This window comes from Meleagris gallopavo, chromosome 1 (assembly GCF_000146605.3).
Source record: "Meleagris gallopavo isolate NT-WF06-2002-E0010 breed Aviagen turkey brand Nicholas breeding stock chromosome 1, Turkey_5.1, whole genome shotgun sequence".
NCBI classification, from domain to species: Eukaryota; Metazoa; Chordata; class Aves; order Galliformes; family Phasianidae; genus Meleagris; species Meleagris gallopavo.
In genome coordinates, this window is record NC_015011.2 from 87,852,540 (window position 1) to 87,868,878 (window position 16,339).

At 34.5% G+C, this 16,339-nt stretch overlaps 1 long non-coding RNA gene across 3 annotated transcripts in view; it reads right to left on the reverse strand.

Annotated features, from left to right (window-relative positions):
- LOC104913707 overlaps window positions 1-16,339 on the reverse strand; it is a 42,107-nt gene that overhangs the window by 13,672 nt on the left and 12,096 nt on the right. For all 3 annotated transcript variants that reach the window (XR_795579.2, XR_795576.2, XR_795577.2), the window contains one exon: window positions 302-347. This is a non-coding gene — a long non-coding RNA (uncharacterized LOC104913707). The remainder of the gene's footprint in view (window positions 1-301; window positions 348-16,339) is intronic.

Genomic DNA, 16,339 nt, shown 5'->3' on the forward strand with positions numbered 1-16,339 from the left:
ATAGAGCCACACATGTAACGAGAACCCTGCAAACCATAAAATACAGAATTCCATCCTCCTGAAATGGGCAGAGAACTAGGAAAAGATTGGGAATGAGATAGGAGGGTAGATCAGAGACCAATACAGCAAAAGGTTATTCCCTTTGATATTCAACACCACACCATTTCAAAGGAGATTGACAAGTCAAGTCTTAAAGGTTCCCCTAAGGAAACAGGTCTCAAAGCAGATGAATGACAAAGCTGCTACCCTGAAGATGAGAAACAGGTCTGAAATACGTGGCTTCTTAGAGGAAGTTACTTACTGTTTCTGGTTTCTCCAGCTGCTTATTTTCATATCTTCATCACAGCCTAAAAAGAAGAATTTTGGTATTTCTTTACATGCCTCTTTACATCCTTCTTTACGTTGCTCTGTTAACTGTGTTTTATAACACTAAGGCTAAAAATGTTGCTAGTCTAGTCAATGTTTTACGTTTTTAGCAGTCTTTTCCACAGAATAAAACAGATAATGAAGTTCATTACACTTTTCACTTAATCATTCATTATTGCGCTACAAGAAAGTCTGAGTTAAGACACCACTACTCGTTTCTTAAATAGTTTTCATGTATACCTACTTGGACTCATTTTCCAGATTACACATCATTTCACCCCGTATTGTTATATGCCTAGTAATGAATGAGTAGTTTACCAAAATTCTTTTATCTTTCAGTAGTAAACATAATATTATTACAAATTCCCAAAACATTACAATATATTTGTTTTTATTTTCAAAATAAGACATCTTTTTCAATGTAAGGCAGTTTTTCCCTTTGCAAGAGTGATTCCCATCACTTTTCACGTGGACCACTACTTATTTTATCTTCAAATGTGTATTAGTCTCATAAATGTAGAATACAGTTTTCCAGTTATGACCTTAAGTACTAGTGACATAGAATAACATGGAATGCTATATAACACCCTACAAATTTGTCACAAAAAATAAATTCCACTACGAAAAATGTTGGAACTTTATGGATACTGTTACTGTTCATTTTCTTCTTCTAGGCCATTTCAGGGTTTATTAGTTCATTAGGGCCTTATTAAAGCTTATCTATTTTCCTAAGCTTTTGGAACTGCCTACCTGGAAACTTAAGACAGCTGCAATCACAGCTCAAAAGACTTACTCATTCTCAGACATTTGCCCTTTCTCAGACAAAGTTTTTTCTAGCACATACACTGCACTTTTTTCTTTCTTTTTTCCTGTAGCCTTTTCATATATTTCTTCACAGATAAAAGGAATTACAGCAAGTAATCTACTGATCATATTGAGCTCTGATACGCTTTACTCTGTATTCCCTCCCTCCAAACTACCTTATCAAGAAAGGCAGGGGCAGCTAGGGCCTCTTGAGCAAGCTTACAGTGAAAGTGGATGATGAGCAGTAATTTGAAATAGATTAATGCCATACTTCTTCCTGAATTTTTCTATTAATTGATCTGGTGATTTTTGGACAAGCTGCCTCTACTAAAAAAAACTTCAGAATGATGCCAGTGTACCCTAAGTAGGAAGCCATAGATCAAGAGCCAGAGTTATTAATCAGAAGATTATTTGAATGTTTATACAATCTCCAGTGTGATTACTGAAACGAAGACCAGTAATCTCTCTGGGAAGCTTCAGTTATCATACTCCAGTAAAGATAGTACAGCTAACAAACACATGGAAACCTGAATATTGTCCAGGAAAAGCTTAAACATATTTTGCAACAATGTAGCCACAAAAATAAAAGGATAAAAAACCAGAGTGTGCATATAATTCATATAAACTCCAATGAAAATAGGATACCACAACAGTAGAAATAGAAATATAGGACCAAAATTAATGGCAATTTCTTTTATTAAGCCCACTGTAACTTAAAGAAAAACATTTATTCACATTTATTTTCATCTGATTTTTATTTTGGGTCACCAGAAATTTAATAACCTGTGCAAGATCTGTAGGAAATGACATTCAACTTGTTTATCAGTCTAAGCTTACCAAGTATGTATTGTTTTTCTCAGCATAACTATACAACTGATACTACTCCTCATGAATTAATAATTAAGTGGCCCTCAACACTGCATTCAAGTAAACCAGATTCTTAAATACTTGGTGACAGAAGAATACTTTTAAAAAGTGAAGTGCTAGAATTGCTTAGTTACAAACATAATGTATTGGTGTTAATCACGTGAAGGAAATAGACTGAAAATCAACTTCATCAGTACCCACTAAATCCTTAGAAGGATAACCAAAAATATGCTAAAAATCACCCACTTGAGACAATATCTTACTCTCTGCCAGAAACATGTGAATATGCTAATTCTATGCTAAGTACTGTCTTTTTTCCAGTTCTCTGTTACAAGAAAGCTATGAGAAGCCATTTGTATGTGGGTCCCCTTCACTAACTAACATATGGTCACCATACAGGACATGGCCATTTCATATTGTTGGTCTTTCCACTTGGCTAATATATCTCAAAAATCAATATTAAGTATTATTTCTCCATTTTGTGCCTCTACTTTTTCTAATCATCAGATCTGCAAAAGTTATTTCAGTTTTACCTTGTAAATTCAAAAAATTCATGCTAAACTGAGAACAGCTTGAACATACTGTCCATTGCACAATACTGCATTTACATTAAAAGAGTAAAGATGGAGACACTTAGGGAATGAAGAGAGCAAATATATAGTTAAGATTAGCTGTCCTCTCCCCACATTGTTTCAGAAAATTTTTCCTAAGAGGAATGAAAAATTCTTCATACAGTAGTCTCATAGACTCTGGAAACATGATATAGTCTCATTAGGAAACAAGTCTTGTTCTTATCTCCTCCTTTTTTAGCTATGTTGACTTGGAGAGAGAAATCCTTGGTGAAAAAGTGTATTTGTCAATTATGAACATTTCTCAAATAATTGAGAAGCATTAGCACGGTATCCAGAGTAGTTAAAGAATCTTTGATACCAAGTACAAAAGGAAACAGGACTAAAATTACTAGCTGAAGCATCTTATTTTTAGCATAATAACAAAAATTGGTCTTTCTAAAGCTTTGTGGCAATGACCTCTGATACTCTTTAAAGGCAGTTAATGTCATGAGTATTTCAAATCCTTGCTATTGCTGATCATCTTTGCCACTTTTCTCCTTAGCATCTTAGCATCTTCAGATTTGTTTTATACATCAAGTACTTACCATTTTAAAAACCTTAATGTCCTATTCTCTTTTGTGATGCAAATTCTCTTTAAATAGATAGCATATTAAATATAGTTTTAAAATTATTTGTCTTCCTTTACGAGATCAATCTGTCAAATTTAAAAAGTTAATTTAATTTAATAGTCCCACAAGCTTTCCTAGATTAAATTAGATTAAATTTCAATATATCATGACTTAAAATTTATGTCCCCAGTATTACTATATTTAGGTTTTACACAATGTTCAAATGTTACTGGTTAAATTTCTTGACATTAGTTATTTAATGTCTGTATGTATTTGCCTAGCTAAAAACTGATTTGTCATTGTTGTCTTCAAATCACAGAACAGTTAATGTTGGAGGGGATCTCGGAGGTCAGCACTCTGGCTCAAGCCCATTAAAGCACATTATCCAACACATCAGTTTGGTTCAATGGAAATGGTTGCAATCTCAGTGAGTTCTCTAGGTATTGGTCAGATTTTTGATCTAATTGTACTCTTCCTGTTCTTCAGTTGATCACACATGTATGTAGTGCCAAGAAGCAATGATGCAAATAAGGTGTTATTATGAAACAAGACTATTTCTCTCTGATAAGATAGGTCTTCTAGAAGTCTGGTAAAGAGTCATGATCAGATTTTTCTTTGCATTGAATGTCTGACTGTAATTCTGTAAATTCTATCTGATATTCACAGGTCATGTATTGATGGCAACTGAAAATGGAGTTGCAAATATATGAAAAAAGGTCGGGTTTTTTTTTCCAGAAATCTTGATATCTATTCTCAAATTCCTTTTTCAAAATGGAGAGCACAGCTGTGTTTTTTTTTTTTTTCTATTCATGGGGTTCTATTTAACCAATACCCAATACAGAGTATTCTACTTAATTCCTTTCAGATAATAATTTCAAGGGAAAGAAAAATAGGAAAGTGTTATATATAGAAAAAATCCTTATTGAAATAATAACCTTGATTAAGACTCCTGACTGATTTTAGATTAAATAGATGTATGACAAACGTGCTGAGCAAACCTCGGAAATATTAGTCACACTCCCATTTTCTAGATGTGTGTTGGTTATGCACAAGCTTGCACTCTATAATATAAAGATTCAGTTGGAGAACAAAAGTTTCCATTCAAGGAAGATTATCTGTAAGTAGCAGAGGATATGACAGACTAAATGATTTCATTTTTTCACTTGAGATGAACTTTAAAGTGTTAAGCAGTGTATACTGGGTAAGCTTTCTTTAAATAAAATTACAGAAAATAACTATGCTTCATTCTCAGATCTTCCTGCATACAAACAGTCAATACCTCGGGTCCAAAGAACTCCAGAAAAAAGTGTCAACCCTTCATGTGCTGGTCAAGTTTCAAATCAGACAGGCAAGCAAAAAGACATCTTTGATCTGAGTAGTTCTGGGAGCCCTATGGGTCAGCCAAAGATGCTGCCACAGCATCTGGGTGACTTATTCATATGGAACAAGTTCCAGATATAGATGCCTTCCTAATCACGATGATCAGGCTGACAGAAATGATCCTTATAGTGAGAAATTTTTTGTTCTCTGCTGCCATCTCAAATCTCTGAAGAACTTGAACATTTAGAAGATCTGTTTGAGATGCACATCACAGCACCTATAGTGAATGAAAGCAGTCACTAATTTTTGATGATCCCCTTGTCATGAAGAGGTCCAAGATATTACTGAGTCATTACTAAGGGGTGGGTTAATTCCTATGCCCTCAGTTCTAGTTGCAAACACACATAGTAGCAGTGGTGAAATTAAAAAGATGTTCCTAACATAGGTCTCCTGATGAGCAGATCTCATTCCCTGCTCTTAACACAAATAGTGATTAATGTGGACAAACGGTATCAGACAGTAAACATCTGTTATCTTTTCTACCACAGACAGACTTGAAGCAGCAAGCAAAAAAGATAGCCAGGAAAACATTTGAGGGTAAATGAAGTTGTAACTCTAGCTTTCACATCTGATTTACTAGTTTAGGGGGAAAAACAAGACTGAAAACAGTAAGATTACAATTAAGAGCAAACACTGATAAAATCTGTGGTCTGATCCAGAGCTGGGCTCAGATGGGTGAGAAGGGGACTGCTTCATTTCACACTCCCCATATTTCACTTTGAATGCTAGAGTATCCATGAGGTTTTTTTGGCAGGCTTTAAGCGAATGCCTTGTAAAGGCTACATCATTGTAGCCCACTGCATTAATCAGTTCATCAACAGGGTAAACTGCTACTCTGCGTGCTACTGGTAAAAAGTTAGAGAAAGAAATAGAAAAAAAAAAAGGACTTTTATAACAAGCTTTGTATATCGTCTTAAAATGCCAGAAAAATATTTTGTAGTAAGAGATTGATTCAGCCACTAATGGTTTCCAGCATAGCTAACAGGGTAGTGAAGCAAGCAACTTAGACACTCCCTATATAGAAGTTGTCTGCTGTCAGTCTTGACGGAAGAGCTGGCCACGTCAATCTTGCACACAAAACAAGCTGAAAGAGTTGATATTCAGGCACCTCTGTCAGTCAATCCCATCAATTCTGCCAAGGAATTTGTGTGTTGATTGTTATGGAGGAGATTGGATTGTGTTTTGATTTTTTTCTCCCCGACAGAAAAAAAAAAAAGAAAGAAAAAAATTAGTAAATAAATGATAAATAAAAAATGTCTTGTTGTGATGGCTGTGGTGTAAAACTCAGCCAAAGTAGTAATTTGAAACAAAGGGAAAACAGCACAACAATGAAAACAACAACAACAAGCAAAAGAAACACTTCAAGAAACTTACTGCCAGCAACATTTCAAGGTAGGAAAACTGGAGGAATCAAAAGTTTAGTGAAGAGGAATTGTCCTACTAACAAAAAAAATCATGTTAGACTTTTTTTTGGAGCAATTTGCAAAGGGGGCTATTTTGAGTCGAACTACTTTGGATGGTATCATTTGAATATTTAATACATGAAATCTCTTCTCTTGTTTAGATCATTACCAAAACATCAAACCCTTGCTAAAACCCACTCTAAACATGAACCTTTTGATAACAACCACTGAGAAACAGTCTCTAGATGGCTAACTATTTGAAAAGTATCCAACTCTGTGTTACTACCATTTCTCATTCGTTGTATCCCAAGCTCGGTTACACAACGTTATATGAAACATGGAAAACTCCGCTGTATTCAGTGACATCTACTATTTCTTTTTTATGTAGAAGGTCCTTTAGCAGTCCTGTGAATAAATGGGTGTACTTAAAGTTTCCTGGCAAGTACATGATTGTTTTTTTCCAATGTCCACATGCTTACAAATATGTTGTTTTATTACTTGCTACCATATTCACTCTAGGAATCAAAGTAGGAATGTGTCTGGGTAATAATTTGGTGGCTCCTCATTTTCTCTTTTAAAAGACCAGGCCTCCATTTGCCTTTATCCCAGGCTTGCTGTGCACAATCTGCATTTGAAAAGTATTAGAGTTATCTGCAACAATCACTTTACCAGCCAGATGATATTCTATGTTTAATCATATAAAGTGATTTATAATTAAATTTAATGTATTTAAAAAAACTAAATTACCTAAGGAAGCTGCTAGCTAAAAGTGTTTTTGATAAAAGCAAGCATAATACCAGAATAAATGTCTATTTAGAAGCTGACTCCAGGCAAGCTGATTTACATTAAAGGATAAAAAGATAAGGATGCTTATTTTGACCTCAATTTATTTTTTAAAATGCACAGCATATGTCTACTTGGCTTGTCTAAAACCTGTATTATGATTGACAACACATTATATAACGAATGCCAGACAGACAATGCAGTTTTAAAAGCAAGATATCATCCCACAAAACATAAGCACTATGCAACGAGTGTACATACTTCTACTATTAAGGTGGTATTAAAGTCTTTAGCAAAAATACTCCAAGTTATTTATTGTATCTTTTGCTTCGTACAAAGATACTTCTTCAATTTGTTCTTTTCAAAGGCATATACAAAAAAAGAATCACATATCTCCTTTTCCTATTTCTTTGACTACAGACAGCTTATCCCTGCTGCCTCTTCTATGAGTAACCTCACCAGTACTTTACGTTCAGCATACAAAACTCTGAAAGCCACTGTTGCTGGGTTCTGCACACCAGGAAGCTATAATTATTCTTCCTACACAGAGGAAATCAACTAGCAAAATCCAGCTGGGAAGTGCATTTGTGGATAGGTCCCCATTCTCTTTTGCTATGCATTAGCAGCAAGTGCTCACACAAATAACTTCTAAAACATTAGCACTCAAAAAAACCCTCCCAAACATACCTGTCCACACATGTTTCTTTTTGTTAGTGGAAAGTCCTGAAATAGTAAATTGGTTAAATGTAATGGGAAAAAAAGATACTGGGGGAAAAAGAAGATTTTGGTCTCCAGATTTGGAGATCAAAACTGTTTCCATTGGACCTCATGTATGCTAGAATAGCAATTTTAAGAAGCAATATAGAGTGTCTACAGTTTTATAGATCTCTTATCCTAAAAAAGCTTTCCTCCTATATTATGGCTATAACGCATGCCAGGCAATCCTTACATATGTTGAGAAATGGAGTACAATTCCTGGCACATTTACTCTTTACTATTGTAATATTTCAACAATTTCTCCTGTATTTTTGATAATTTTGAGAGCTGAGAAGAGCTACAGCATCATTGCACCGAAAAAGGGACTCACAATTTCTTTTGAATAGCAGAGTATTTTTTGGAGATTTATTCTCACTACTACTGTTCCTTGTTTCAAATGATATCATTTACACTTTTACATACTTCCAGAAGAATAACAGTGTGAAACTACACATAAGCAAACTTCATAAGGCCAGAACTCTTTGCTAACTACATTTACAATGGCACTTAGGCAAATGTTAAACCCTTATCACTGCATTCTGTATTACAGCTATTTGACATTAGGAACTATTCCACAGAGAAAGAATATACTTACAGACAAAATAAAGTACTGTCTTAGTTAATTTACATGGAAGAATGTTTCTCAGAAGCCTCTGAGACAGGAAAAATAATGCTGGCCTCTATAAAACCAGCACTGTCACATAAATTCTAAATTCCTTTTTTCAACACCCCACTGTCATTATTTTCCACTTTATAAGCCCGGTAAGCACGGTGACAAATGTATGCTTTTATGGCTATTTAACTTTCAGTTGCTGAAAGGATTTATGAACCATAATTACCTTTACAAGACAATACAAATAGTAAGATACAGAGAAGAATGATGATAAATAAAAAGCTATGAAATAGATTCGCGTGGCGGCTTATCTTTATCTTCTGGCACTAGAAATCAAAGATGAAAAACTTCCTCATAACTGATGAATCTGACTGACATTGATAGGATGGCACTGAGCAGAATTAATCCACAGATTTCAGCCATAGTCTATCAGCCAGTAGTGTCTTACAGGTGTCTTACAACCAGTTTTAATAATTGCAAGATAAGTTACCTAGTGAACAGTTTATCCTACTGAAATTTGGAAGTGCCTTCAATGTTAATGCAGAAGTTGTATTTGCAGAGCCTTTCTCTGGCAAACTGGTTCAGCAAACCTGGAAAGGAGTCAAGATCCAGCTGTGACTAACAACCTTGCTGTTAAGATTTAATGCATGCAACTGCATCCAAAATATTTTTATAATATACATTTGTTTTCCTGCCAATCCTCTCCCACCCATCTATCTCATCAGTGAGATTCCACAGGATGCATAATCTAGGCCTTGATCTGAATAGCACGCACCAAGGAGTCGCGTCTCCCTGTCTCGCACAGCTGGAGGCTGCTTCCCTGTAACTCCACCTCATACCTTGAAAGAAGGGCAGGAGGTGCAACATGGCTTTATGGCTGGATGGAGCTCTAGGGCAAGATAGCAGTTGTTTTCATCTCTCAGGTTGTGGACTCCTAACCAATTCTGATTGTCTGAATGATAAACATCCAAAGAAATTTCACGTTTACATAACAGTGCCATGGATAAGGGTTTCCTTTCCTTTAGCATTTTCTACATAATTCAAGGACCTCTAAGAGGACAGTCATCCTATTGCCTGCATGACAGAGATAGAAAGCTTGCTCATTCAGCCTGTCTGTGGCATTGCATACAATGAAAGCAGTTCACTATGCATTTGGGATCTTCAAAATATAAATCTGCTTCACTAAAACTTATTGGAGAATCCATGCATTACTTCTTCTTTACCTGAACTAATAAAAATTGCTAAATGTAGGCACAGGGCAACTGCAAGGATGTCAAAGAAACTCTGAGAACAATGATTTTTGCAATTTAAACATCTTTGAAGAAAGCCTTTAACATGTCAAATTGCTTCTGTAAAGAGAGTTCTGCATAACTATGAGATAACATATTTGACTTAAGCCAACAACTGCCATTTCTCTATCTGTATATCAGCAGAGAAACACCTTATTAGTCATTTTCATCACATCTTTTGTTGTCTGATCTGTTCTCAGACCATGAGCTCATGACTTTTAGAAGATCTTCAAATTAATTTTTACTCTTAGACGAGCTTCAAAAAGATTACGTTCAACATAAAATTGTGTGGAACCTCCCAGAAGTTAACTGCCGTTACACAGCTAGAATTAAGAGCTCTACTATTAGTGAAAAGCTTTTCCAGCTCTGAATGGGAAACCTGCTGAACCTTAGCTCAAGATGTACGTTTGATAGCGTCAAACATTCACCATCATGTTACTTTTAGAAGGCATGAGCAGTTAAAATACAGATATGGATTTAGGTAGAGTGAAGCTATGGTAAAACTGATAACTTCCTGATTTTAAAAAGCAGGTGTTATACTTTTTAACTTATTAAAATAAATCTTTGCCCCATAAATAACAGAAAACAGTTTATTTTTGTTAAGATTTATATTAGACACTGAGAATCTCAATACCTTCAAATGTTTATGCTTTGCAAAAAATGACAAACTGTTTAAGTGCTATAAATTTGTCTGGCTCCCTTGCAACATGGTCAGCAGTTAAAGTGATCCCAAATTGCTGTCATATAAATTTGTGCTACTGTGATACAATATATAAAGCTTATGGAAAAATGAAAAAATCCAGTATATTTTAGGGTCTTTTTCCGTTCTCATTTTCATTTTGATTCTGAAATTTCAGATACAGATATTCAGTTTTCACATCATGTAAAGGAATATATAAAAATATGTATGAATATGCTGTTTTATTATACATATATATGTAAGATGTGTCCCCATAAAAAAAAAATCACTGAATTTTGTCACTGTCAAATCCATTCACCATTCAGTCTCTCACTTATCTAAAAAACTAAGACTAGATACCTCATTATTAAAACCACAACTGGTTATCATGTTTTCCATGTCATAAGCCTACATACACTACCTAAACTGCAGGCAATGTATATAGCTATACTGTCAATAGACAGTTAGAAGGTTGTGAATCCAGTCCGTTTTTTAGCAAGATAATATAAAGAAATTCAAACTTAGCTGTGACATTAGTAATTCTGACTTTTTAGATGTATTCAGTTAATCGGGGTCTGCTTAAGCTTTTGATTCTTACAGGCATTAGGGAAGTAGACTGCAAATCATTTAGAAACTGATTTCAGTTAGATGCTTGAAATGTGTAGCGGTTGTACCACTAGCCTGTCAGTACATACAGAGTAAAACAGCTGCAAAGCATAGTATCAGTACAGGTAAAGGAGAAATCACAGCTGTCACATGTAAAGAGGGAATAGATTCATTTTGTTTAAACCCAAATCCACGAATTCATTTCTTCACAAAAAAGGCAAATGAGGAAGTACTTGGATTCCCATGAAAGTCTGGAATCAAAGGCAGTTCAACCACTATGAATGGGAAGTCCAAATTTCACCTATTAATTTGACAAATGAAACCTAACTCTAATTACCTGCGTAGAAATAAATAGCCAAGTCTGACACATTTAATTCTATTCCTCCTGTGCAACTTCAAGCTACCTACTATAGATGTTATCTAATCTCCAATTATATGTAAGAAATCTAAAAAATTAAAGAAATTTCAGCACTAGAGATTCAGGACTTCTGTATTCTCAGAAGCTCTACCATTAGCCCTGAATTGATGCATTGTCTAAAACATAGCTTAATTGTGGCTTAGGCATGATTGAAATAAACAAAGAATATGGCAGGAAGAAAAAACAATTTCCTTTTCCAGCGCAGTACTTATGACTGAGTCATACTCTAAATAGAAAAAAAATGAATCAAGGTTTGTTTTTTTCTGAAGTAGTCACGTGTACAACTATTGCAAATGTTACTGCCAGAAACATTTTACCAGAAACACTAACAAACAAATTACCAGAAACACTAACATAAAATCTCTTAGGTTTATGAAACTATAAAACATCAAGACCAATGTCTATCAGGATCGAGGTAAATTAACATTGTTTTTTATTATTATTTGTTTTTAATTTTATTTTCTCTAGATAGCACCAGGGAAACCTGAGGAAAGGACAAGGAGAGCAGAGAACTGATCACTTAAGTTGATGTTTCCATCTTAGACAAGGTTTCAAGTTCTCTGTCCTACAGATTTGATGAAAAAAGCTGGAAAGTTATAAGCATCACTTATGTTCCATATCCTCTTCAAACATTCAGTAGAAAGTTTATTGAAAAAAACCTGTAGGATGTCATATCAATTACAGCCATTTTAAAAGTAGAAAAGTCATTTTTGTTTCAACAAAATACATTTCTGTTTTTTTTTTTTTTAAATGATAATTTGAATGATATTTCGATTTCGTGTTTCACTATTTTAGCAAAACCAGTAAATGGAACTTAGGGGAAATATTTCCAGAAGAGAACAGACATCTTCAGCTATTCTGAGAAAGCAAAGTTTTGGTTCAACACTGTTCAAATTAGACATACAAAGAATGCATCTCCACATGTGCACCACAAACAGTACTCCAGTTTCCTATTACTAAAACACAAAGACATGCCAAAAAGATCATATATCCCTTATTTAAAAAAAAAAGTTTATGGGCTTGCTAGAGAAGCAGTCTGGACTTGGAAACTTTACAGTGCAGAAAGTCCTTACACAATTTTATGATTACCTTATTAATTCTCTGCATTCATTCTTCCATCACCTGTGAAAGTTCATTTTTCTAACCACTCATTTCTTTCTTTATACTTCAGCAGAACCAAAAATCTCTTGTCACTGCCCACAGCTCATTGCAGTATAATTGCAATTTACACATCTTCAGTGTGTTTTCAATGCAAGTATAACATAAGAGACAATGACAAAGAGAGGAGCTCAAGACAAATTAAGCAGTTCCCTCCAAATTAATGCTCCTTTAAGTATTTTTGTCTGCTTTACTTACAGCTGATGTCAGAAATGGAAGAGTTTCTGTATGCTCATGCTTCTTCCAACCAAATTCTTCTCCAAACTAGATGCATATTAATAGCTCAAATCAGAGTACCTTAAATTTTCAAGGCTTAAGTTTTAATTTCTTGTACCTCAGTGTACAGTAGAAACTTTACATTACAAAAGAGAATACCAATATATCTCAATATTAATTCCATTACTTCTTCCAGCTTCATTAAACTATAATTTGCAATCCTCAATATCTAGAAATATTATTTTCTTAAGCTTTTTTTTTAAACAAATCAAAACATTTTTATATGACATTTAAGGCACCTGCATTTGTGAGGAGACAACAGAGAGAGACACACAAAAAAAAAAGTCAGATAAATAGACATTAAAAAGTTTTTAATATTACTCCTTTACAATTCAAGGTTAACTGCAAATTTATTCTTTTGTTAAGGAAAATGATTGCCAGAAATACATTGAGACTAAGCATTTCTCCATTCCAAAATGTCACTGTTTCAGAACGTAAGTGGAAATAATATACAAGATTTCTCTGCTTGTTAAATGAACTTTCAAAATCTTATTTTTAAAATAGGCCACCTAAAGTAACAGTCTTTTACTGTTCAGTTTTTATCAATGTCTCCTCATTTATCTGAGGAGACAGTGTTCAAGCAATGATCTCATCTTTCTCCTAAGGAATATTAAGACCTATAGTTCACTTTCCTGAAAATATTGGCATGCTGAGATGAGGGGAAGTGATGGCACTGTACTAGTTCTGGATTTTTCTCTCGGGAGTTACAGAAGTGCATGTTGCTTTATCTAATTGAAATGTAGCTATTAATCCTTCTCCACATAACAGGCTAAACTTTGCAAAAGTGTTCTTCCCCTCCAACATCTGATCTATCTCCAGTGAACTTCTCTAACACTGTTCTAAGGTACAGTGCTGCATACTGCCATCTGAGTATATTTCACAGCTCTTCTCTGCAAATCTGACCAAACGTCCCATGGCCACTCTACAGAACCTGGATATTGTTGGGTGTTGTTCAAATATCAACTTAATTATAGAAAAAATCCCACGCTTCATAAATATATTCCTTCTGTGGGTTCCACTCAGTTGTCACTTCCCACTTTACTGTTTCAAGCTAATGTGCTATTCTGATCCACCTTAGCAGGGCATCTGCAGTTCAGATTGAGATAAAAAGATTAAAGCATCAACACAATGTAACCATTCATATACATCTGGCAATATTTATCATCTTCATAATGAAGCACTCTTATCCAATATAATAATGCATGCTGTGGACACATGAGGTATGAAATAGTCACCAATAAATACATGTATTCGCACATACACTTCAGAGCAGAGATGGCTACTTAGGTTTTATCTACTTCACTGAAGAAGACAGTAAATCTCACTCTGCAAACTATCAACATATCATATTAACAACCAAGAAAAATTAATAGGGATACACAAAAAGTCAGTAGTTATTACTGCTGTTCTACAATTCCTTGTTTGCTTGCAAATTTTGTGTTACATATTAATACTGTACATTGTTCATTCAACATCCAGAAAAGTAGCCCATACTGAAGATCCAAAATAGAGACTTGGCTCAAAATCTTGTCTGCTTTTTCCAACAGTTGTTTTATTTAAAGTTCTCCCTGTATAATCTACCTCACATTAAAAACCCTGCCATAATAACATTATCTTAGTTTTAGCAGATCTGTTCCTCCTATGTATTAAGTTCTCCGACAGACTAGCTAAGTATAAAATCATTATACTGCAAAACTATTTCATATATTGCTATTTATATTGTAGGTCTCCATATACATCTTCAATTCTGGTTGCAAAATTCCTAATTCATACCAGCTAGTACACACACAACTACAAAGATTACAATGCAATTGAATAGATATGAGTAAAGGTCTGATTTGGAATAAGACATAAATTTTTAGTTGGAAGAGAACTGCAAAGGTTGAGTCCAACTACCTTACTTCTTCAGGGCTAACCAAAAACTAAAGCACTTTGTTGAGTGCATTGTACAAAAGTCTTTTGAAGGATTTGACCATTCAGTTAAATGTGCTTTCAATGTGGCAATCAACTTATCTGTGCTGTGTTTCAAACCATAAAGCATTTGAAAATGAAACAAACTGTAGCAGGCTCAAGCTATGGCAAATAACTGACAGGAACAGGGCACCAATCACAGCGCTAGAAAACTGTTTTAGTGTTTGACAACCATAATGTCAATGAATTTTTACCTAAAATCTTGTCTGATCCTCCTCTGGTGCAGCTAAGATTCCCAAGCATTCTATCATTGTAATGCAATCTTCCAAACCATGAGCATCTAGTTTTTGACTTGCCTGAGCTGCATTGAGTGAAGAACTGTTTGGGGCCACGTATAAAATGCATGGCATATTTAACACATAATTAACAATACTTTTTATTAAAACATATAAAGTTGGCAACAAAAACAAAAGTAGTGGGATATTTGACCTTGTTTTTGTGACACTAATGCATAAATATGTCATTTAATGGAAATGGTTACAGTTTTTAGTGAGCTCCCAAGGCGTTCAGAGACTTTTTAATCTAATTTTACACATACTGTGCTTCATCCTTGGAAATAGTAAATCACAAATATAGTACTACCAAAAAGTGACAATAAGGTGTGATTGTGAAGCAAGGGATATTTTTCACTGATAAGACAGGTATTATATAAATCTAGCAAAGAAATACGATCAAGTTTTATTTCAGTTGAATGTCTGATTGACACTCCATACATTCCATTTGAAAATTTGCAGGTAATGTATTTATGTCAATCAGAAATGGAGTCACAGATATACCAAAACATTAAAGATTTTTTTCAGAAATCTTGAAACTTATTCGTTTATTAGAATGGAAAACAAGACTACGTATGTTCCATTGTTCACAGGGCTATATTTAGACAACATATCAAAATGCATAATATTATTTGCCATAGCTTGAGCCTGCCATAGTTTGTTTCATTTTCAAATACTTTATGGTTTGAAACACAGCACAGATAAGTTGATTGCCACCTTGAAAACACATTTAATTTATTTAACTGAATGGTCAAATCCTCCAAAAATGCAAAATCTATGAGCCATTTATCATCTTCATGTTCTGGCACAAATTTTCCTTTTGATTCCATAAATATCTTGATTTCATTTTGCAAACCATAAAATATTTTTTCCACGACTTGCTACCTCCAGGATGAAATATTATTATCAATAATCAATATGTCTTATTCATCAAGTGACAAAAGTGCACGTGATGTGTAACACATGCAGTTTTCAAGTTGACTGAGTGTGCAGCAGGTGCGAGAGGAAGAGCTATCCCTGCACCACGGCCACCCCTCCATAGCATTCCACTGTGGCTCCACATCCTGTGCTCAAACTGCACACTATCAACTCACAAAAAACAGTGGTGAAACCACATAACAGTGTTGGAAGCTTATGATGTTGTGGGGCTGCATTACTAGCTTTCTTGAATTGCAGGTGGACCATGGGTCAGATACAGATTTTCTAAATTGTAATGTAGATAAAGCAGTAATTGAAAGCTTAGGTTTATACCTCATATTAGAAGTAGTTACCTTGCTAATCTCTCTTCTTTCTTCTCCCCCCTTCCCACAAACATAGAACTTTTTTTTTTTTCTCAAGGAACTTCTAGCAAAAGCAGCAAAAATGTGAGAATATTTAAGAGATTGATGGCCTGACTTGGAATTACTGGTACAATACACTCATTACCTTTTAAAGAAGCTAGCTGTTAATAAATCTTGTTTGATTAAATATGAGTTAACCAAATAGAACAGTAGAAAATTCAGTTGAAAATTCTAATTC